Below are 25,699 nucleotides of genomic sequence, written 5' to 3'. Positions count from 1 at the left end.
TCCGTTCCCACCTGAAAGAGTATTTTTTTCAAAAAAATTAGAAGTCCTACATATCATTTTTAAAAATATTATTTTCAAGTAATCTCAAAAAACAAAATAAAAAAAAAATCTGTGTGTGATCAGCACAGGTTCGACTGTTTGCGATTGGTTATGATGTAGTTGGTTCCTTCCATTAAAACTATCCACTGGCAATTCGTTTCCCCTCTGGGTCAGATGTCGTATCTATCCATACACATGGCACTCCCAAAACACTTGCAATGCTACATCAAACGCAGCATTTAAAAATAACATTGTCTAACTAAGGACTGAGTAAAAATTGTGCAGGACTTGGCCTCATAATTTAGAGTCATCATCATCAACAGGCTTTCTCTTGGATAGCACCTTTCATTCAAAGATCTCAGAACACTTAATTTAATTAAGCCTTTCAACAATGCCATAACGCAGCCAAATGTTATAATAACTGCTTGTAGAGGTTTGAATCTGAGACAAAGAGAGGTTAAATGAGTCTCCCAAGGTCCCAGAACAAATTAATAACATCGCCAAGAAGAGGCTGCAAAGCCAGATTCCTAGCCCTCTGCCTCACCGCAGGGCCAGCTCCTCTCCCGCTCTCTGGCGATGGCGATCGTGGGAACCCGGCACCGGGACACGGGAGGCTTTCAGCACACTTTGGGCTGGGTGGGTGACTCCATCCGGTTCATCTCAGCTTCTCCGATGGCAGACGCTGCTCAGCCACGACCCTGGGGAGGCAGGGAGCAGTTTGCTCCAAAATCAAGCAGGATTTCCGGCTCGTAATGAGGACTGCCTTCCACCTTTTTGCCATTGGGAGCCCTGCTTGCCCTCCCCGCTCCCTCTTCCCTTCCCAGGTCCCCATATTTCTCAGCAGCATTAGCTTCATCCTGTAAAGCATGGTGGCAACAGGGACGTTCCCCCTGGGAAACAAGAGGAAAAACCACCTCCTGGTGCTCTCTTCCACACCACCACTTCCTCTGGGTTACCTTAGGAAGGAGGATTATTTTTCAGCTTTCCCATGGCTAAAAGCCGTGAGTTCTTTTATAGGGCATTAGTGGTGCGTTTTATAATCCGTGCCGTCCAAAAGGCTCGAGCTGAAAGCGCGCAAAGTCACCTTAGCAACATGTTGGGGAATTGGTGCAGCCGTGGCCCAGAGGGAGGAACATCTTGTCCTCATACCGGCACAATCTACCGCGCTCTGATTTTTTCTAGGAGGTCTCTCTCATTCGAATACTGCCTCGGCCTGACTCGGCTCAGCTTGGGAGATCTGCGGCGCATACAGACTGCAGCGGGATGGCTCCGGGCCATACAGCACGCACTAAGCACTACCATATGTCACCGAGGCAGCTAGACAAAACCTTCCCTGAAACGTGGAGAGGAGCGCTGGATATATGTGAAACTTCACTAGTTTAAAACCAAACAGCAAAGGTTTTGTAAAACAAAACCAGTTTACTGCTGAGCATCAGCAGCTGCTCTCAAATTTACAAACACGTTTGCGTTTTACAGAACATAAGTGAAAAAGCAATCGCTTTTCCAGCCGGCTGCCAAGACCTGAGTTCGGGATGTGCTTTTTCCCGGCTGTTGCTGCAAGGGTTTCAGACGTCGCTACCTGCAGCCGGCCCGATCGAGGGAGCACGCCGGGCTGCTCCTCCCACCGCACGGCAGGAGCAGAGCGGATTTTCCATGCTTTATTTCTGCCATTAATTGACCTGGACTCTGCTATCTGGGCCAAGCAAGCTCCTACATTTTGGTCCAGGAAGGATGCGGTACAGAGTGCTGCAGTATGTCTTTATTCCACCTAGGCTTTCCCAACATGGATGAGCTCCAAGATTAAATATTTGGCTTTATGGCCCTTTTGTTCCAGCGGACTGGCACGAAGGAGGATGCGCTGGGGCTGGATGCACAAGATGTGATGGGCCTACGCAAGCGTTGCTGTCTTAATTTGAAACCTTACGTAGTATATTTACTCCTCCAATGTGCAACTCTATCTGCTGAATTTCTGGATTTCTGCACTTACTGTTTATATCTAAACCGCAGCTCATTCTTGAGCTTTCTTTGCTCACAGAAAGGCGGCACAGGTATAGTGCCGGACTCATGAGTCTTGCTAGAAAGGCTACATTGCATATTCTTCCAACTGTATAATCTCACCAACACAAATATTTAACATCCATCCCAGCCCCAGATTTATAAAAGGCCATCTGTAAACTGCTTTCACTGGTTTCCAATTAAGCTATCTCCACTGTGGGATTGATGCCACTCACAACTGACATGATACCTTCAATTTGAGGATAAGATAGTTATTTGGACTAATTTCCTTGTGGAAAGGCCCTGTGTAATTGAACAGCGATGAAAACCAGTGGGGCTGGGCAGAATTACAAATCGGTTCTGCGTTGCTGACTCTACCCATCTCACTAGTGACGTTGCGATATACATTTAAAGCACAAGCTCCTGGAATCATACGATGCTCAAAAGCACTGACTTCCACTTTTAAAAGCTATCTTCCTGTCCTTATTACTGAGGAGTTTAAAATGTAAGGTTTAAGGCTGAAAAATAAAAGGACAAAGAACAATTCCAACTGTATTCTTTAAAACTAATTATTCTAAGCACGGTTTTAGAATGCTAGAGGTTGAAAGCAGCAGTGCAAATTACGTTTGAAGTCCTACCAAAATGAAATGTCATAGGTTTAAACTACCTTGCAATGGTTTGAGCTTATACCTGCTAATTAAGCACATTAAAATAATATCCAACTGTGAATATATAAAATAAATATTAAAATATATAATCATTTTCTCTTAAAGGTCAAATGGGCTCGATTCTTTGCACAAATACATTATTGTCACTGCAATGATTTAATTGCCATCTTGCTTATCCGCTTCTCTTGAAAAATGTAAGGCTGTGCGCTGCTAGCATACAAGTTTGGCTTTAAAGTCCTGGCCACGAGAGACATGAAAACGACACTTTATTTGCAGTAAGCCTCCGGAAGGGCTCACCTCGGCAGAGCTCAGCTGCAGCGTGGGCTGGCGACCACGGGGAGCCACGTGGGAACCGCGCAGGTAGAGCAGGGCCGGGAAAGGCACCGTAAGCATCACACAGCGTTTCACGGGCTAGATTAAGGGCTCCAAGCCCTGCAGATATTTTCTTCCAGCTGTTGTTCAAAGTCTTTGCCGCACACAATGAAACTTAATTCTGAATTTGCTTTAATGACCTGAAATTCGTGGTCCTAACTGATGCACGTGTAGCGTGCTCTTAGTTACGCGATAAACAATTCACTCCAGTACCAAGGAAGCATCAGGCCAGGTTTTGTCAGCATCCCGAATATGTGCAATACACCCACCCCTGGGCTCGTTGCGACCGCTACGGCGAAGCGAGGCTCCCACGCCGAGCTCGGTCGCAGCCTGCGGCGCCCCGCGGCCGTCCCCGTCCCCGTCCCCGTCCCGCCCCGAGCCCCGCTCGTGCCCGCCGCCCCCAGCCAAAACACCGCCTGCGCTCCTACAGGTGTTACATTTTTTGCTCCCCCAGTGACCAGCAACAGTTGGAGCGGACTAGAATAATATATCTGAAAACAATGTGCTGGCATGGCTGAAAACGTACATATAAGGCCACGGAGGTCCACACAGCAAGGATTGCACAATAACCCATTAAAATAAACATTTGCAGCCACAGATAGCTGGACTGAAATCCCTGCTCTGATACAAATAACATCTGGACAACTTTTGTATGCATCTTCCAGCATAAAACACCCTTGAGAAAAAATAGAAGGCAAGCTGAAAGACAAAGGACCACTAAAGATTTTATTATGCTATGGGTGTGGTGCCATAAATTTGAGGGGATTCAGGCAACAGTTGCCAAGCCTGAATTTAAACAGCATGTTGTTTTTAAAAGTTGTAACATTAGTGACGAACAAGTCAGTATTCTTACATAATTAATCCAGTGTGAAATAGAGTGACTGGAAGACATCCAGTGGTTTAAAAATAACTCAATCATTTATAAGATCCACAGTACTATAGGATTTAACATTAAGGCACAGGAAGTGAAGGCATCTTGGTAGGGAGCATGCTGTTTTAATACTACAAAAGCTTGATGAAGTCAGCGGAGCCGAGCTAGCTGCACAGCAGCCCGGCGCTGGGCGACGGCAAGGGAGGCTCTCCGCGAGCGGGGGCTACGGTTAACGGTCGGGGGGGCGGCGGGAGGGGGAGTTGGCGGCCGTGATTTTTTGGTTTTTTCCCCTCCCTCCCTGCCATTCAGAATCGTCACTAGCTATAAATGCCCTTAAATAGACAGAAAAGGAAATGCTTGTCTTCAGGATGGTGATACTTAACTGGAAAGACGCTAGGGGACAAAGATGCACCAGGCAGCCAGTGAGTGTCTGCAGAAGACCTGTAATCATGGTATGAATCTGAACGGACTTTAACATCTAATGTTACTCATTAGCGGCATTTTCAGTGGGCGAGAAGCACAAACAAGTGCAAACTGGAGACACAGCGTGCGTGAGGCTCAATACAACGATAAAGAGCCAAGTGAAATAATCCTTACTTAGTGTGCTGACCTGAAGTTGCCACTTCTAGTTGTAAACTGAGGGCCCGATGCTGCAAATTATTCTGACAAATCCCCAGCAAAGCTGCCTATGAAAGTAAGCTAAGTTTATCGTCGCTGTTTCCTCTGGCTGGAAATGGGCATAGTTATATTCGCCCCCTCCTCTTGCATGGCTCAAATCAAGGGGGGAAGATCCAGCAAAGCTGTTTCTAGCTATATTATTTCGCATAGTTCCCAAGCGAAACCCGTGGCACTGCCAGGTCGGCATACGCTACAGCACCTCACTGAGCTGCAAACCCTCAGGACGCCAATTCACACGCAACGCCTTAAATTCCCATGTAAGATGGGGGGCTGGTGGCATCCCAACGGAGACATCAGCGTCACGTCCCTCTCCATACCTACACCTCCAGTCTCGTCCCTGGTACGGCTCAGTAAACGGCATGTCATCCCTTGCTGCATCGTCCCACTTTGCGACTGCCCACCAGCTACCAGCCTACGAGCTGAGCTTGCCCCAAAGAACATATGAATGCCTGATAAAGGAAAATAATGAATAAAGCAGATATAAGGTGACTCATCTTCAGCAACGCGTTTCCTCTTTGCCTGACTTGATGTACAGGATAAGAACAAACGTATCAAAACTGTAATCTTGACTGATCAAAATAAATCACATACAATTGATTTTGACTAATGTAAAACTAACTGAATACATTTCTGGAAACAGTACTTATGAATTAATAATAGTGATTAAGATGAATTAAACACACAGGCTAAATTCTGCCCTACAACATGCCGACTTCCATGGAAACTGTGTGTGCATTTAGGGTCTGAGTCCAGCAAGTGAATTCTAGATTATTTTTATCTGTTGAATCAAAGCGGTATGTTCAAAAGAATTTATGTAACTAAAGAACGTGCTGTACTTACCAATGTTTTGGGGTGTTATTCTCTCAATTAACAATATATTTGCTTAACAATACAAACAATGGCCTTGTAGAGCCCACTGATGCAAGACAGCAGCAGGTCTAAGTAAATAAAGGTGAGATATGTGTGACAGTATTATTATTTCCGTGGGTAAGGGCAAATTCCAAGAACCAGTGATGCTATCTCCTATTTTTCACTTTTTCCCATTCACTATTAATGAGAAAGAAACCTAACCCACAAATTCCCCTTCCTGCTCTGATAGTATTATGTCTCAAGTCCGACCCAGCAACATTATTATAAATCTTCTCCTGAAATATTCAGTTATATTTTAGTGATGTATTTTCCTTTCTATAAACTTGTCCTTTTCATAAATACATATTTATGCACATTGCATATATATATGCACACATACTGTTAAGCACATGCATACAGACAAACACATATGTTTTTTCATATGTATTTGTCTATTTGCCCCTATAATGGATTTATAGATTCTTTATGGTAAATTCATTCTTGGACTAGAAATGGCATGAAATTTAGAATAATAAAGGAAAGAGAGTAAGCCGCAATGATGATTTTCCTATGAGAATTTATACAGGTACATTTAAGAAAGATAAAAAAATTGGTCCAGCCAACTTCAAATATGTTAGGTGGATTAATAGTGTTTAAGGTTGGGCAAAAGAACTGAAAGAAGGAATAATTATGGATAGTGAAGTAAATGAAAAAAGAGCTGTGTTGCCATACAGGTTTCTTAAGGGTAGCATGTGTCAGGTTAACCTTTCTTTCTCTGATATCTGTTCAGATTAATTCAGATGAGAACGTGTGCAAAGAAGGACTTGTAGGTGATCAGAGAATATGAAAGCCTGTATTATGGGAGGAGATTAAAATAGCACAGTCTGCCCAGTAGAATGAAGACTGAGATGCAATGTCTGCTTACAAATAAACCAAGGGGGTAAAAAAGTAGAGAGAGAGAAGATTTCCTATAGCCACAAGAACAAATGGATCATCTGGCAGTTAATAAGTTTCACTGGAGACTAGATGAAGGAATCATGTGGTGAGAGCACCCCTGCAGCGAGCACTGGGATGGGGAAAGGGCAGGAAGAAAACAACCCTGGGGCTCATTAGGATGCAGCTCGATCAGTTCACAAATGGGATTATGGGTTGTGGGCACGAAACCTCGTGCTCAGAGGGTTCCTGCCAGTCCTAAGATACTGAAATAAAAATATTAACATTTAAATATCTGTAAACAGTTAAAACTTAGAAAGACTAAAGCGAGGAGTTTTAGTCAGCAAAAGTGATGAAATCATAATTTCCTCATCAAAACATTCCCAGAAAACATTTTGATTTCCATAAAATATTTTTTTTTCAGTAGAAAACTCTCTTATATTTTCTGTAGCAGCTCAAGGCAGAAGCAAGTAGGACGTCTGGAAGGGACTTAGACTTTTATGCCTCACTGCCACAGTTTGACCTCCTCTAGAGCAAACAGGGCATGCTTGGGTTGGTCTTCACGTTTCTTGTGATTAAACAGCTCTTTGTCTCACCTCATGCTAAATCCTAATGACATACAACACGCTGTCGCTCTACGAGAAGTTAACAGAAAAATGCTCTGTTTTCTGATCCATAAGTGTCTGCCAAAAGGAGGGACTTCTCTGTTCTCCTTTTCACTGCAGACAGGCCAAGGACAAGGTCTGGCTCGTGGCAAGGACATTAAGGGGCAGACACCAGAATAGTTTCTTGGAGAGACCGAAGGCTCGCCTACATACGATTAGAGGGAACGAGTTAGGCAAATATCTGCTGTTATGTACTTATAGTACATCTTACCTTAGGCCAGCTGGGTGCACCAGATGCTCTAGTTAGTAGACCATATCAGAACTTTTCTGCAGAAATTGCTTTCCTAATAGAAAATATCCTTTCCAGGAAAAGATTGTTGGAAAAAACGTAGTTAGTTTGAAGAATTTTCTTTCTACGTTGCTAAAATACAGCTCTCTGGCTAATTGGCTAAAAAGTTTTAATCAATTCCATTTTTATCAGCAACTCAAAAAATTATTGTGATTTTCTAAATATATAATATTTTTGGAAATCCTTTTGTATGAAAAATGTTGTGGTTTTTAATTTTTATCCAAGACTTGGATTAATTCCTTTTCTAAAAACAAAATATGTAATGGGAAGGGATTCCCATTTTCTAGGCAGCCATAGCATTTAGTGGTATTATTATAATTAGTTATTTTCATTCTTTTTATGTAGAACCATTCATAAATGTCCTAAATTGTAGCAAGTTGTGTTTGGGACTATACGCAAGCTAATTTATACAGAAGAGAGCTATCAAAACCAGAGTCCTATTTTTTTGAGAGTAAAAAGTGTAAAATGAAGACTTTGTTTTGTCATCAGCATTTGTATGAAAATATAAGTATGTGATAGGTCAGAACACCTTAAAAATGAAGGTTTTTAATGAAATAACTGCACTAACAATAGTTGAATGTGTTCACATGTTCCCAGCTTTTTGAAGTTGCCATCAGGTGGCACAAAGCAAGTGATATAGGCCAAACTTGGCCAACGCTTTTCAAGAGGCCACATGCTGCAAGTTCTCAAGAACAATCATTACCTTGATGGAAGTTACTTCTGACAACAGGGACTTGCTGCTAATGGGCAGAGGCCAACAACAAATTACAGAGAAACATCTGATAACCCGATAAAATAATTTTGAGATTTCAAGGGTGATTTTGATTACTCCTTGGAAACTTGTAAGCAGAAAAGAACTTACAATAGCCGTGACCTGCTCCTTGCAAAGAAACAAAACCAAGGCACTGCACAGACATGAAATTCTTAACACTGAGTAGGAATCTGGATGCCAGAATTTGAAATTCCTGTGGTGACATGTGAAAGAAATCCAAGAGGAGGCCCCCAAATACAAAAAGCACCTCATATTCAGAGTGAAAAGTGTTTAAAGATAAGTGGCAATGCCATGCGGCCCACCCATATGTTGTAGATATTAATCCAAATATCTGCCGTGAGAGGCATGAAAGTCAGTGATAATCCAGGTGTTGATACTGAATCTATATTGCACAGATAGGATGGATCAGGATATCAGTCCTACAGTGGTTTAAAATACAGTATATAAAGCTAAACACATTGATTATAGAACTATGTAGACTCTTAGCTGGTATAAATGCAATCATAGTTTAATTTTCTGTGATTTTGAGAGTCCATAGGATAAATGGGCTTTGACAAAATATGCGTGTTTTAGGCTGGAAAAATAGTATTAAAGTGTTCACTTAGACCTTGTAAAGGCAGGCTTCCTTTCCCATTACCTGTGCGCTTTTTATCAGAGCAAACTTCCTTGTCTCCTCCTTTGCCAAAATTTCCAAGCCACAAACATATCTACAGCAGAACGAAGCCCATCTGCTGTCACCTGATGCGTAGCAGCTCAGTTGGCAACCTACATCTTGCATTAACATAAAGATGAAATATTTCTTTTCCTGGTAGAAGCATCATGCATCTTCCTGTATCTCTAAAGTTAAAATGGTTAATATGACTGAGAGGAGGCATGCTCTGGTGCTGGTCTGGTGCTGGTAGATGAATTATTCACTGGACCTAGTCTATGCCAGGGACTGGTGATACCAGGGTTCGTACAGAGCAAAGAGGATTTTAAGAAGCCTTGCTTTAGAGGACCAAGCAACAGCCTATGACTTTCTGGAATCACAAGCTGAGGGAAGAAGCTGCTTGTACCTAGACAGAAGTGGCAGGTGTAAATCTAGCAGCACTTCTGCAAGTAAGAATGACAGTAGTCCCAGTAGTCCCCAGGATGGAGAGGAAAGATTTTTGTCGGATGCTATATTGCCTCCTACATTTGCTGAGGGAACGCATGCAGCATCATTAAGCTGTGACGTTCCCACACACATTTTAAATGCTCTACCCCTAACCTTTTTGGTAATCTAAAGGAAGGAAAACATTTCAGTCCAGTCATTTGCTGATCATTAATGGGAAAAGGGATAGTTTGCCTTTAGAGAAGATACCCACTGAAAAATGATGACACTGTGCTCTATTTCAAAGGATGCTGCAGCTTTTATAGATGCTCTTGGTACAATTCATTTCACTGAACTGCATTTTAGAAGGTTTTACCACTGTCATTACAGACAAATGCTATGGCTGAGCTGGGAACACCTGTCTCGGTGCCTCTGAATCTTTTGGTTGCATCCCTTAGATGTAGAAGAAGAGCTGAAGTTAAGCTTAAAGTTTGATAAGAAGGAGTGATAAGATTGCTTTTGCCTGGCTAAAAGTGAAAATCTGAGAGCACGGAAGGTGCACAAAGGGAAACGTTAATTGTCCTGTGAATTGGGCCCTGGGGTTTGCACTTCAATCCAGCCACTGCAACTGGATCAAAAATTCCAGTGAAGTGACAGATGTACTTGTTTCTTCTGTGCAATCCAATGCTTTGTTTCTCTGACATTATGCAAACAGCCTGTGTTCTTGCACTATGCACCTCCAAGCTCCAAAATTACATATTTTGCTCGAATTTAAAAATCGTCCTGGAGAGATGTGTTATCCACTTTAAAAGTGGTAACTTTTTTTTTAATATAACTCCATTATTATTCTTCAATTTACTCGCATATAAAAATCAGAATAGGCTGTTCCAGTCTCTAAAGTTGGCATTTTTTACACTGCATTTTCAGTAATACTAAAGTCTAGTCTAGCTCAGCACAGCTTAGATGAAATATTTCATGTGATATCAGCTTTTTGGCAGCCATTGGATTTGTGTACCCATCAAAACTGCATCTTCTGAGAAGAGAAAGAATTAAGAAAAAGTCATTTACCCAGTTAATACTGTAACTATTGATTTCAGTGTAAACCCCTTCCTCTTTATAAGATTAATTTTGTTCTTCCCATGCCCCACAGAAAAAACTTGTGCCCAGAGAAAAGCTGCTATGAAAGGGATACAAATGAATCTACTTAGATAATTGTAATTCCAGTCACACACTGGCACCATATAGTTCATGTTTTTATCATAAGGGACCAATTTCTAAGATTTAGTCATCAGTCTAAAATGTGGAGTGCAATGCAGAATTTAGACCCCAATTCCGCAGAGTTGATGCTAGTCAAGGGGAGCACACCTGGGACTGTGCTCCAGGCCCTTGAATAGCGGGGAGTTTTTCTGCTGTGACAAAAACAAAATTTGGATCAGACTCACGATGCTAATGTGAAACATGTATTTGTCTAGAAGGAGACCTTCAGCACCAAACTGACCTTTGGCAGTGGATTTGGAGGGCTGGCCAAGGGAGCACCCATCCAATCCTGAACACGGCTTCCTATACGCCTGCCCTATATTTGAGAAGTAACATCAAATAAAAACCTCATGAGTTTCATGTGTTTTGTAGTGGAATCACAGCAGAAGGATTTCCCCCTCCTCTTTTTTTTTTTTAATCAAAGACTGATTAATTAATTCTCATTATCTCCATCTCTGTCACAAAGATAGCATGGTGACACTGTCAGAAAGCTGTTGTAATTTGCCTCAGGCATGGCTGTAATTTGGCGGTGGTGGAAGCGAACGCTCGCTATTTTAGTAGGTCCAATCACCCCAATGCCCACAGAGAAACGCTCACAGACAAAAGCTCTGTCCGGCGCTGCACCGGAGATAGGTTGTAAAACGTGTACAAGCCTCATGCTCTGCAATCTTCAAGTGAGTGCAGCTTCAAAGAATATACCACGACCTCAGATACTGCCACAACAGCACCAAGTCAAGACAGAAACCAGCCTGAAAAACAACAACAACAAAAAAAGCCCTTTCCTACTGCAAAATCTACTCAAGGAAAATTTATATGGAACAGCTGTTACTGGGGAAAAGGGAAGAATTAAAAAAAAAAAAAGCTTTTCCTAGCAGACTTGCAAAGTAGCAGTCCGCTAAAAGTGACCACGTCAGGAAACAGCCCTTACCACAGCTTCATCAGGGTGAGCTGAGACAACACCATAAACGTGGGAGACCAGTAGGACCAACTGTTACTGGCAGTGCGCAGTATAAACTGAAAGCATCCATAGACAATTGAAACCACATTGCACAAATCCTCCTCAAATCACAAGGTTAACGCAGATCCAGCTTTTAACTCAGTGAGCTACATAAACCAGACGAGGTACACTGAACAATAGCTCACGCGGGTGTCCCAATTTCCACCAACAATGTTAGCCACATTGGTGGTGACTCAATTTGTTTCCATCATATGCTCTTTAGAGTTGCCTCTGGCAGCTTTAATTTTCATGCTCCTTTTCCAAATGAACATTATCCAACTCCAGCAAGATGAGTTGGCACCCAGCAAAAAGCATATGAAGCTCAGTTTTCATATCATACCTAACGATACTAGGTTGGAGAGGGTTGCTCTTCTTTCTTTTGACCCTTCTGGCTGAGTTTCAGAGTTTAGCTCATAGTCCAATATCTTGCTATAGAACTGTTCAGCAAAGCAAAAGGAGTCAGTAATAATCATATACAACATTAAAAAAGCTTGGTTCAGAAAAAATGGATATTTATCCTGTATATATATATGCATATCTTTCGCATGGAGGTATGCTACATCTTCTTTGGTGCAGAAGTAATGAACTACTCAGGAGAAAAAACACAGAAATATATATCTGACCTCAACGAAAAGATCTTCTTTCTCGATGTAACATACCATAACTTGAAGTTTGCTCTCCCAGCATTATTTGTTTAATAGAAATATTTTCCATACCACCTGGTTCTGGCAGAAAGTCAAAATTTGCATTTATATGAGGTAGTTTATCAAATATAACATACAGAAGTCTGTTAAGTACACATTGCATTTTGTTTGTGAGAAAATCTGTTTGTATTTAATGTAGTTTTTAAATTAACCTTAATGAAAGCTTCTGAAAATTGTTGTTCTAAGCATTTGAAATATGCAACAAGAACTGGTGGAAGACATAAACATGTTTTCCATTATATGTTATCAGATAGTCCAAAATTACTACAAAAAAAAAAAGGGGACTATGTTAAATTGGAAAGATAAGGAAGCATTTAGTTAAAAGGCAAAGGTCTTTAGAAGAGTAAGGCATCTGACAGTTAACCCCAGCATCTTACCATCTCCTACTAAGAGTAGTATGGCACTTTCAGAATACAGTGGGGTGTTTTAACTACATCTATTGCTCACATGAAAAACAAGGCATGTTTCACAGAAATCCCCTGGTGGATGTTTGTTTAATCCAATATTTAGCAAGCAGTTGTGTACCCATTGCCATTTTTGAAGATCTTACTGAAACAATATCAAATATGGTTTGCCTGCAGTTTTATCTTTCGAAAAGAACCAGCCTAATATAATAAACTGACCTTTTAAGTGGCCTTATGGTAAAGAGACGTTTTACACACAATCTGTTCAATTATCAAAATAGTATTTCCCTGTTGTCCTCTGCTGTTTGCTGTTTTGCTTTTCTCTTTTAGCATAAGATGAGTTGTTTTCTGTTGACAGTCTCATTGGTGGCTTCACAAAGAACATAACATAGGGAGTAAACACAGATCACTGGCACTATCATGTTCTTTCCATCTTTTCCTCATATATCCAATTAAATATATTATAAAGAATAAAATGATTCTGTGGAAAAATGGCCAAACAAGGACAGACATCAACAGGACATGTTAACTTGTGATAAGTGAGACCACAGGAAACTGATACCTCAGTAGCTTGCTGATGAGTTGTTATAACAAAAATCATTCAAATAATAGCAATAAAAATATCACTGGTAACAATCACGTAAGGGTAGGAAAATCTGACTAATAACTTTGTTTTACTATTCTGGTAACCCTTTGCATAAAGAAAACTCAGTAAAATCAGGTTTTAATCAGGGTGATATTTTTCTGGAAACTCTTTCTTCCCAACACATTCTGGCACCTAACCAGTGTTGGAATAACGTTCCCACAGCAAGTCTCAAGTCAAACATCTTTTTCACAAGCAACTTCTCTGGAAAACAGGAAAATCTAAGAGCTTTTCTCAGAACGTCATTACTTTTCCGAGAGATCTGAAAAAGGGCTAATACCCAGTTACCTGTGCCTGGTTATATAGACCACAGGTTTTAAGATTAAATTTTTCAGCTCTGGATGCTTGAACTAGGTAAGAATTATTCCAGTATAACACAGAAGTCCAGGTCCTCTAGAAGTCTCCCTGCAAAGCGGTTCTAGAAGTAACCAGGACATGAGATCTTCTTAGCCCCTCTTCACAAACCGAATTTCAGACCGAGCTGAACAAATTTGCATCTAGCTATGCAGCTCATCCCCACTGAATATCTGAGATTTCTCTTTGACTGTACTTAATTTATATTCTCGCACCAACATTTTGGAAAATGGGGTTATTCTCGGTTTCATTTTGAAGCATAATATAGGCAGGGCAGTCTCGCTGTCATCTAGGTCATGGAATACTGGAAATCCTATTTTGGATCATGTTCTCAGTCTCTTATTTAAAAGGAATGATTTCCTATAACTGGTCTACAGATCTCTGCTTATAGGGTGGTCACAGAATTCCAGCTCTGCTTTACATTAAAAGTGGAATTTTTAATAGTCAAGGTGGGGGTGGGGAGGGAGGGAGAAGAAAGAACTGAAAAGTTACAGTATGAAAATTTTGGAGTAGAGATTGTGATCCTAAATACTAAGCAGGCCCATTGCCTGTTCTGGGTTTCCTATCAGCCATGTCAGATGAATAGTAAGCTGGAAACAGAAAGTCTGGGAGATCCAGCCTCCCAAAGACCTTCACCCTTTGGCTGTCCTGAGGTTTCTCGGAGATTGTTAGCAGACACCTACAGCCGTGAGTATCCATATGAGCTCTTTGATCCCCTTACTCTATGATTTGCAACATTAATGTAAAGAGCACAGAAACCCTGAAGGCTCTTAAGTTTCATGATTTTGGCTTCATAACTGGGTGCCTGGAAGGTTTAAGAGCTGGAAGCAGAGTTTTCCATGTTTACAGGCTCCAGATCACCATTCAGATGAGGAATTCTGACTTCTCGGGAGCGCTGAGCTGCAGCGAGTGTCACAGGGAGCTGAGCTGCTGGTAGGAAAGCCGAGAAGCCCAGCTTCGGCAGGAGGAAGACCTCAGAACAATAGCAAAGAGCTTGAGGACATCTTCCATGAATAAGAAAGTTCTTGGCGTACATAATAGTCACACTTAGGAAAGTCTTCTGAGCCTTTCCTAAATAGCTACAAGAGATTCTTTTTAGGCTTTTTATTTTGAGAACTGGAATGAACAGAATGTGCACTCTTTGGACACGACAGGGAGAAAGCTGGAACTATTCTTCTGTGGGTGGGCCAAAAAATAATTAAGTCAATAATTTAGTGGAAAGGAATATCTTATGCTATTCCCAAAGGAAGACTTGTAGCCAGATACGACTGATGACAAATATTTTTCTTTTCGTTATATGTCAACAGCCCTAGGAGGCTAGAGACACCTATAAGTATAGATAAATGGCATTTAGAGTGCCATTTTGGTCATGCTTAGCACAAAAGCTTTTCCCACATGTAAATATATGTTTTAAGGAAGATTCTAAACTCTGCCTATTGGGGAACTGTGGAAAACAGGATGAGCAGAGATTCGGGGCAACTTGGAAAAGATCTGGAGTTGCTTTGTGAAAGCTAAACGATGTAAATTTAGTATAATGGGAAAAAAAGACCTGAGGATAATGTTAGAGCAGCAGGTTTACAGCTATCCATAGACACAGAATGGATACAGGAGATCTTTGGCGCAGGAAACTAACTGGCAGACTTTCTGCCTTAGTTGGTTGCACGTGCTGAGAAGGCAGTGTCGTCAGTGGGTAGGAGACGCGACTCTCAGCAAAGAGCTGAGAAACTGAGGGCGGTTCCAGGAAACTATCAAGAAAGGTATTGTCAAAGTTGTTAGGTAACATCAGGGTCAAAACTAGAGATAAGAGGCTGATGCATCACAGCATTAGCAAACAGTCAGTGTTAATATGCTTGCATAGATAAGGAAGATTTGGCGTAGTATACGGGCATAAAAATGTTAGAGCTTTATGTATGAGAAGCCAACATTAGCTGAAACTGAGCTCAAAGCACCACTGCCAAGAGATGTAATTCTTGTCTTCATCTCCTTTGAATATCAAGGTTTACTTAGTTTACAAACATATCGGTTTTCGAAGCTATTATAACTGCGACATCGATTTAGAAGCTACAGACATCCAAGAGGTTAAGATTAGAGTTGGCCAGAAATTTTCTTACAAAACAGAATCTTGCATTATAGCCAGGATTAGTTAAGACAACCGAGTCTTACAACATCATATTGCCAGGTGAAAAAATGACTTGCCTGCCAATGACAGGGCTGATGGGATGAGTATTTTTGAAATGTGTATTTCTGTAAACATGTATGTAATATTATTATTATTAAGAAAAGATGCGATACCTTGTTAAGCCAGGGCTATTGAAGGGTGTTTTCCATCCTGGTGGGCCAAGCTCAGGAGCTCCCAAAGTCGCCAAGGAGGATTGGAGGCTGCTGAGCTCCAAGGCTCGGTCCTCCAGAAACCGGCGCTGTTTGCTGACAGTGACATGCCAACAGCTATAACTTTTATTAAAGTGGTGGGGGAAGTTCTTGCTTCCCATCATTAGCATAGATGAGGGTAGCTCACACCTTGGTGTACTGCCCTATATCCGCTATAACCTTTGCTTTGTTGAAAGCTCATCAAAACTGAAGCCCAAACATTTTACTTCTGAATTTACTTTAAATTAGCATCTAAAAAAAAAAAAATCAAAATCAAATAAAATCTTGTTTCATCAGAGCATTCCCTGCTGGCTATGAAATTAATATCCAAATACCATAACATAAACTAATTATATCATGTCTGTAGACATTCTTAGAAAACAAAAACTCTACCACAAAAAGTGAAAAAGCATACGGGCAAGCAGTGCAATCCTTTGCCCATTCACTGCATGTTGAGTCAAAGAATTTTGAACTTCAGCTGAATTCACTTAGAAATTGGGGATTATATGGACAGAAATCTAGATTACAAATCAAAGAGCATTGAACAGTGCATGTATCTGTTCTAGTCATGAAAGCTGCTTAATGACTAAAGTCAGCTATGCCTTTAAAAAAAAAAAAAGAAAGAAAAGCCAAACTGATGTTGAGGCCTGAAAGCATGTCTCTGGATTGACAGGTCATAGGTTAAATCCAGATGAGGGTCACTCAAGCCTGGTGTTAGTCTAAATGAGTACAGCATTAATACTGAAAAATCCTCGCAATGAGCTCGCCACCTGTCCGTCCCAGAAATCCTACTAGTGGAGGTTCGGTTTAAACTTGATGTTTACTTGCATTTGCAGTACCTACATGTTGCTAACGAGGGAGAATGAAGTAGGCAAGCTGGCTTTTGATTTCAGGCACTACTACTATCCTTAAATTACTTTTGTCTGCTGCCTTTGGAAAAGGTAGCATTTTTCACTACAAGCGCAACAGGATGCTCGTACTTATAAATACGACAGCGTTTTCACCATAGCAGGACTTCTGGTATTGAACGCTGTTGGGTATATACAGTATGAGCTTTTAAAATAATTTCCTTATTTACAATATGTTTATATTGCACTTTTACAAGAGATCTGAAAAAGGTAAAGGAGAATTTCTGTAAAATATATACTGGTAATTACAGCTGTATTGGCAGTGCTAATATTTAGGTCCTGATCTCAAACATAAACATATTCTGTTGATTCATAACTGAGCTCAAAATAACATCAGAGGGTTAAATAACCCACCCTTGAAGGAAAGAGGAACACATCACTTAATATATATATTCTATTATTTGCTTAAAACTCACAGGGTTGATGTAAAGCTTGTTATCAGTCACTAAAAGATAACATTTGCTGCAGAAGGTACACACTTTGCAAGTGTATAACAGCTAATCTCAGACCACTAATAGATTTAACCTTGTATATTCATAGATATTTAAAAGTGTTATGGTTTGAAGGTCAACTTCTCTGTCTTACAGTAAAAGGAAAGCAAAGAAAGGAAGAAAAATTAGAAAGAATTAATTCTTCAAAAAGTTTTTACAAATCAAAACCCTGCAGTTTCACACTGAGAACAAAAGAAGCATATTAAACACCAAAGTTTATCAAGACAAATTAGGTCCCAGTTTCAAATTTTCTTTAATCTTTTGCATCTGAACGTTTTTTTGCCTCATGCTGTTTTCCCTAGTTAAATGTTAAAATGAATTCTAGCCAATACCATTGACTTCCTCCCTTAAAAATATTGAGACACATAATAAAAAATTAATTACTTCCCCTAATTTCCGTGTGATTCTTTAAAAAGATGTAAAATTCATTTAAAGTAAGTGGTGACTTTGTCTTTGAAGATCACGACAATTAACATGGATCAAAGCTTAGGTTCTGTAACGATGATAGCTTATTAGCATAATGAAATTAACTTAGAGACAAGAATCTTTAATAGGTACAACAAAAACGCTTTAATAATACTTGAAGAAAATTATGTATTTGCTAGAAGTACAACAGTTTCAGACTTTCTATCCAATTAATAAGTTGTTAATTAACTCCTTTTCCAAACAATGTGCACTTTAAGTTAACATCTGCCCATTGGATAACACTTTTCTATGGTATTTTTTTTAATATACTGTAGAACTGCAACACTGTTTTACTGGGAATTCCTTGTAGGACTATTCTTATACCAGGGAAACAGGACCCAAATATAGTAATATGCTTTCTATAGCCAGCCAATTAAAAAAAGGAGAAGACTTATTTCAAAGATGAGGAGAAGGAATGGGTAATTCCTTAATTATAGCTGCATTGTTTGTGGTAGTGCGCAGTTTCAGATTTCTTTGCATTTTCAATAATTTATTTTCTGCACTTTACGTGCCCCTGTGAAATGGCTCTCTGCTGACTGGTGCCATATATGGACTTGACTTGGGAGCAATTTTCAGTTTTGTTTTCATATCTATTTATAGTTCTGTGTTATAAGACTTTACAGTCTTATTTATAAGATTGTAAATCAATAACTATTGTTTTTAAAGATATGGAGGGGGCCAGTGGTTCACAAAAAAATTAAAATAGAGCTTTATGTATAAAAATAGTATTTTAATAGTCTTCGCTATATAGTACAGGCCAATAAGGGCTTTTAGTACTTTAATTTTTAATTAAAATGACACTTTTTTTTTTAGGGGCTTCTGCCTCCATAGAGGTTTTGGGATCAAAAATTTCACAGAGCATTTTATATTTTGCAAGTGGATTTGGAGAATACGCGCGACTGTATATTGAACTGATAGGCCTCAAAGCCTCTACAGGAATTGCTTAGGCCAGTGATGGAACAATTAGATAGGACTTATATGAAACAAATGAGTTATTATATTCTATTGGGTCAAGGATTCATGTTTTAATAAATACCTAATTACAGTAACTTTTCATTTAATCTGGTGAATTCTACGCAAGTTAAGAATTTATGAGTTGGACTCAGCAATAAAAAATATGCCTGTCTTCCTTCTGCTCAAGGCCACACAGGTTGATCTCATTTTGAGTAGTGTGGAAGCCAGGAACATATCTCCTGAGCAGGGCACGGTGACATGACTTTTTTTTTTTTTGAGAAAAAAATTGAAATTTTTATTTCCCTCTTTCCAGAAATAACAAAGAAAAACAAACAGAAAATCAGCGTAAGCATGAGAGTATTCCTAAGTATTTTTTTCACCTTGCAGAACTTTTCTACCACAAACCTGAGAGTGCACAAACCCTTTTGTGCAATGTCCAACCCAAACTCTCCCAGTGACAGCCAGTAACCTTCACGATTTCTATTTCCGATCATGTACAGCTCTGGCCAGAATCCTTTTAGCTTGTTGGCATGTGGCTGTCGGAGCAAAGTCACCTCCTAGATGAGATAAAAATGAGTCTTCCCGTGACCCGGGGAAGAGTACAGACAGAGACTGGGTGATGCCACGGGTACAAAGAGCACTCCAGGGGAACAATACTCCCTTTGTCGCGAGGGTCTGACCCTGGGTCAAAGCCCAGCATGTTCTCTGGGACTACCTGGCTGCCCCATTGTATGCTATGGCTGAGATGTAAAGATGAAATATTGATTCCCCCCCCCCCCGTTACACAGGATTAGGTATGAAATCCTCTTATTCTTATATAGGCCAGCTTGCCCTTATTAGAACTGAACCTCAAGTCAGGCTGGTGTAGAAATACATTTACTAGCAAACAAGAGAGGACTTGCAGAGTAACATGAAAAAATTGCTTTAGTAGTAGTCTGTTCTGACTGTGGGACACATTCAATCTCTCTGCACTTTAATCAAGGATGTGACCGCAGCTCAGAAAGGTGAATTCAAGCGAGATTTAAACTGCTTAGCTCAGGCACCAAGCAGTGCACTGAGAGAGTACAGTGCTACCCGCTAGCGTTACAAGGAGCCTTTGCGGCCCACACCGAGTTGCATGGTGCCTCCACGTGATATTTTTGGTATAAGAATAAGCTGGTTTGACACCAGGAGTACCTCTCTGCTAGCTGCAGTGCTACTTCGACTCCATCCTGGGGGTGCTTTGTGAATATTAACTGATTAATGCTCATTACACACTCATAGCACAGGCAAAGAACGTGTGTTTTACCTTTCACTGAAATTCCTTCCTCTCTGGGATGGAAACAAGATGTAATCAACAACATGCATGGAGACTGCATAATTGTAGGCTGAAACTGCGGGAACCACTGTTTTCTGCAAGCAAATAAACAAAACCTGTGCTCTGACAGTTCTCTTTACTGGACATAAATACACGAAGTCCTGGCATCTCACCTGGCAGCCGCACCCATAGTGGCTGAAATTATTATTTGTTTAATCTAATGGGAAATTTTTACATTTGATTTTGTTGAGAGTCAGAATTAATCATTTTTCAACATTTCTCCTAAAATGTCCAAGGCAGAAAACCCTTCTTTGGAAACAGGGAAGAGCAAGAGCTCTGAAACACAGCTTTCTGGGACCTGGTGACCTATGTTCACAGCATCATGCAGCCCACTCCTGCCCTGTGACCAACGATGACTACGTAACGTGGCGCAGTGCAGGGATGGCAGACGTGGTGCCCAGTTTGCTCAATAATTTCCAGGCTCACCTTGTTCCCCCGGTCTGGGACAGTTCTGCCATCCAAATTACTCTTGGGATTAACAATCCTAGGACCTCTGTAGCCAGGAAGTCCTTGGAGGAGGAGGCTGACCCAGACCCTGGCAGCATTTGGGGCCATAGCCCCAGGGAAGTCTCTGTTCCTGATCTGCCTGGAGGTGAGGCCAGAGTGGGGTGGCTGAGCTGTCAGGGAACCAAGTTCACCGACTTCCAGCAGAATCTCTCTAAAAATAAAGCCATTTCCTTTTAACTACTTGCTTTTGGCAAATCAAGATTTTGGGGGACAGAGCATTTCCAAATTGTAACCCTATCAAATAACTCCTCAGTTGCTCAAACACAAGAAATATGTTAGGATTGCGGCTGGGAAGTGCAGTCAAAAGAAGATTGTTGCTTATTGCACTGCTTTCCTATAGGCTTCCATAGCATACCTGTTTTCTGTGGATGGCTCCCAACTAAAGAAAGGTCTATCCTTGCTTTGTTAGTAAAATCCAATGTCTTGACTGTACAAGATACTATGACTACAGGCCAGAAACCTTACAGATTCTTTTAATTAAAACACAATCATTTTTTACAGGAGGAGAAAAAAAAAAGTTCATCTTTGAAACTGAGAAGAGTTCTTATTGTTCCAAATTTTGAGGCCATCTTCAGAGTTAGGCTATATATAATATTCTGGATTTTTACTGGAGCTTGATACAATGCCAGAAGATACTAAATTCTCATTTTTAAATGAATGACCACTACATAGAACTGCCAACTGAGAGTTTCCTTTATAGTAATAAAGTGCTTGCCAGGATAACCTCAGTAAAAATGACGTTGATAAATACATCGGTTTAAAGATAATCAATACAACACTTCCATTGTTTACACGTGGTTTTATTTTTGGTCAGTAGAATATATTTCCTTGCCCAACTTCTACTTCCAGTGAAGTCCTCCAGTTTTTTTCCTGCTTTGGAACCAGAATACTCTATGACTAAATCACATGCAATGCTATCAGTCAGCATAATACACTGTGCACACGAGGGCCGAATCTGGCCATTAAGAAACAGCAGTGTAACATACTTTTCAAACAATATAATGGCTTCCTTTGCCAATCCTATTCCAAATTATCCCTACAGAATTAAAAAAATATTGTAGGTCCATTTTTTCATTGATTATTCCCTTTGAAATAACACCCTTCCCTGTTAATTTGTTGTTGTTACTCCCAGCTTTCTATGATTTCTCTCAGTTGTGTCCTGGATTTGGATTTCCCTCGATGGCCCTGTTCTTGTAATGCTGCTCTTCCTGTCTGTCTTCAGAATAATTTATGTTTCACACTTCATTTGCATGTTTTCTGAATTGCTTGGGTAAAAACAAGCACAAGTTTCCTAGTCTCGAATTTCACAACTGAGCAAAAAATTTTCTCTCCTTTCTTCCCATTTCCCCTGCCCTGTTGCAGATTCAGACATTTCCCTACAAACAGTCACGTGCATCATCGTAGAGAAGCATGGGCTGAAAAGCCAGTCATAAAATGGGAAAGTACAAGCAGGTAGAAGAGCAACAGATGTTATCTCTGTGCTCTCTGGCTATTATCTCATTTTTGGGAGTGCTGTTGGGCTTTCTTTTTTTTAACCACGGAGGTAAGAACAGACAAAATAGTTATATCACAGTTGTAGACGGTGACCTCAAGGCCACACACCGCTAGATCAACACAAGAGGCACACAAGCTTGAGGGAAGAGCCAAATATGAGAGTTTTCTTCTTCATTTCCAATCCATGTTGACTTGAAACCTCTAAAGTTACCTCTGGATTTGGGTTAGTAGATACTAAACCCCACCTTTTTAAAGAGAGTTTTCACCACTACTTCTGCCAGAACCTATCAAGTCATGAATTTTTTTAGTATGAAACTAAGACACGTACGGACAGATCAACTCAAAAGTATGGTGGTGGGGTCAGCCCCGGCTCTGTTGCTTTTGCTCATCGTTAGGGTTGCTCTCTCTCTCTCACTCTCTCTCTCTCTCTCCAAATCCTGCAGCACACATTGAAGACATCACTAAAGCAAAAGATCGTACATGGCTTAGAAGTAAAAAAAATTACAACATGCTAAAAAAACAAAAAATAAAAAACTAGACTCTAAGGAACGATGGAAGTGTCAGAAAAGGAACACATGACGCTGAGAGACAGCAGTCAACATTATTCCTAAGAAAACCACAGTGCCTCTGAGCAGCAAAATGATTATACACCCACCACTGTTCTAGCAGCTTTGCAAGACGGATATGAAGGCAAGGTCCATGCTCAAAAGACTGTATAATCTATGTCTAAAATAAGAATATCATTTGATCTTTCATAATACTGGTACCAGAAAAGATATCCTGATACCACCAAGTACGGTAATACATTGCCCATTGTCGGTTAAGAGAGTGTCATAAAAATGAGGAACATAAAGAAGAAAGCACGATTTAGATGCTGAAGCAAAGCCACAGATATCACCAGATTCCTCCTCTCACTTGTAAGCCTTCAGCACTCGAGTTGGGCAGGGATTAATTTCACTAGTTGGTGTTTCAGGGTGTACTAGGCAGTGCTTATTTGTATATTGGCAGCAAAAGGCAGGTCAGGGCTCAGTGGTACTGGAAGAAAGGTGCCCACGTGTGGGAAGCTGCACCCTCCCTAAGGCCACCAGGCTCCCGCGAGAGCTTAGCACTGACCTCCCTCTCCCAAACCGTCACCCCATAACACAACCCACAGCATTACACTCCTCCTCTTAGCCCTCGTTACCGAGCACTTACGTTCACACCCCGATTGTCCGGTCTTTAATAAGAAATAAAATTGTTTGTGTTATACCTATTTCCCTTGTCGTTTAAGATTTACTAAATGCCATCAATCTTTGCCTCGGTACGTTGACCTCGCTCTAATTGTGAGGACTCTAAATTCTGCACAGATGTTATTACTATGAATTTAACTTTATATAGCAAGAAATTCAGTGCTGCCATATGCTGTCTTTTATGAGCTTGCAGTTTGTAATGAATATCCATGACTAATGCTTTTGACCCAGGTAAGCATGATTATGGGAGGTAAAAAATTTACTAAACTTTATTGCTGCACTTTTACTAATATTACCAACAATCAATGTGTAGGAATTTTCTTGCCAGTGTATCGATATAAAATATTGCTTAGCTCTTCTTAATGTACCTTTCCATATCCTCTGTCATTTAGGGACTCTGGAGGAACAGCTTACAGCTCAGAATTTCCAAATTCATAGATTTCATGTCAGAGGGGATAGGGTGATTTTCACTGATACCCAGTACAAGCAGACATTTTTATGTTTTGTTGTTGCTGGGGTTTTTTAATCAAATAAGAAAAATTTCTGAAGCTTAGCAAGAACTAGTCAGGTGCCAGAGAATTCAAATACATCTATTAAGACTGTAGTTTCAAATATTTTAAACAATTGCTATATAACAATAGGGAATACCTATTCATAAGTAACTCAATCGACATTAATCCTCAAGGATATGAACCAGATATTACTTAATGTCCAAATTAATTTACTGAACTAAACCAATCTTACCAGATAGCAAATTTTAAACCATAAAATTAACCTCCAAAAGTAGAAAACTGAATAAATAGTGCAGTCCAATTAGCTGCTCCCCAAAACTTCTAACACAGAGAGGACCTCTCTATATGGAGGAATCCTGCAGCCACTGATCTACTGCAAAGGAATTTACCTAAGATTAAATCACATATCTTTCATATTCTAGGAGCCTCCTTTCTAGAGTCTGGACTCGCACAGCCACTTGGCTGGTGGAATAAGGAGTGCAGAGGACCTTAGAGCCAACGTGCTCCTGAGCTTTCACCCCGGTGGCCCGGGCAGGTTGGGTGCTCCCTATTCCTGCTTGGCTCTCTGCAGAGAAATTCCCCCTCACATTAGGTGGGATCTGGTGGGGGCAGCTAGAGGAGATCTGATCCCCTCCTAGAAGTGTTTGCTATGCAACGTGGTGAGCAGATACTTTATTTTTGAGAGTGTTTAAGCTAATTCAGAAGGTACTGACCACTGTTGTGATCTATTATCTATTTTCAACGGATGATTACTGTTTGGTCTTTCATTTCTAAATAACAAATCATGGGTCCTGAAAGTCAGATTTAACGCACTCACTATTAAACATCTGAGTCTGCTAAAGATGACTTACCCAGTACAGCTGAAGGACACATCCCACACTGCAAACGTGTTGATTGCCATAATATCCACAAGTAAAATCAAGAATATGCGCAGCTAGAAATCCACACTGACAACCAAAGAAAAAATATTAAAACTCCCTACCATTAACAATTTTCAGTGCAGCAACAGAACACTAACAAGACAAAACAAGAATACAGTGAGGAGATATTTTGTGACTAGACAGTAAGAGATTGAAGGTGAACTGACAGTAAACACTTGACACTGTCCCTTTATTCAATGCTGAATAACACTGGTACATTGGCAGCAAAGGGTGACTAGTTCTCCATTATTAAATTTTTGGCATCACTATAGGAAATGTTTCAGCTATTACTGCCTTTTTTGCTTGTGTTGATGTTATGGAAGGGATGCTTACCTCACGCTGATCTAATCCTAGCAAGTTCAATGGAGGGACACGTAGTAAAACTACTGCAAGGCAAGAATCAAGTCCCCTGTCCATGAGTCCTCCCTCTTCTTCTTTCCACATAGTCATGTTCACTCTGCAAAGTGAAAATAAGGGATGACAATTCTGGAAGAGAAGCAGCATCCTCATGCAGAACCCATGAGCAGCAAAGTCCTCACCAGTTCACCTGATCTGAGCATATAGCCCATAGAGGCTATTTTTAAAATTATATCTGGAATAAATTTGAGTTTTCTTTCCCTCTGAGTCGGAAAGGTATCTTGCCTCTCAAACACAGCTCCAACCAGCCAATGCAGTCACAAGGTCTCCCAAGAAAATCCTTAGTAGCACCATAGTTTGAGAAAACCACCACACCGGGAAAGAATTGCCAATACAGTGTCTGAGACATTGCTCCCTGGGAAAGATATCAACGAAAAGGCTGTCCGTGTTCCATGCAGGTGTCCTTCCAGTGAATTATATCAACTAACAATTTGGTCTAGTCTCTTTTTTTCTGCCTCAGATACTCACTGTAATTTTAGTGCCTTTTTTATTTTACTGCAATATTCACTTTTTAAT

The 25,699-nt window shown here is 40.5% G+C and overlaps 1 long non-coding RNA gene across 1 annotated transcript; it reads right to left on the bottom strand.

The window, feature by feature from the left end:
- Positions 1-609: 609 nt before the first annotated feature.
- On the bottom strand, positions 610-25,237 carry LOC138067728 (uncharacterized). The gene is made up of 3 exons (XR_011142105.1): positions 25,100-25,237; positions 24,698-24,793; positions 610-737 (listed from the first exon to the last, which is right to left on the bottom strand). It is a non-coding gene; the product is annotated as an uncharacterized lncRNA (long non-coding RNA).
- Between the last annotated feature and the right edge of the window lie 462 nt (positions 25,238-25,699).

This window comes from Struthio camelus, chromosome 6 (genome assembly GCF_040807025.1).
Source record: "Struthio camelus isolate bStrCam1 chromosome 6, bStrCam1.hap1, whole genome shotgun sequence".
NCBI lineage: Eukaryota > Metazoa > Chordata > Aves > Struthioniformes > Struthionidae > Struthio > Struthio camelus.
The sequence above is the reverse complement of the archived record's forward strand: the minus strand, read 5'-3'. Positions and strand labels throughout refer to the sequence as shown.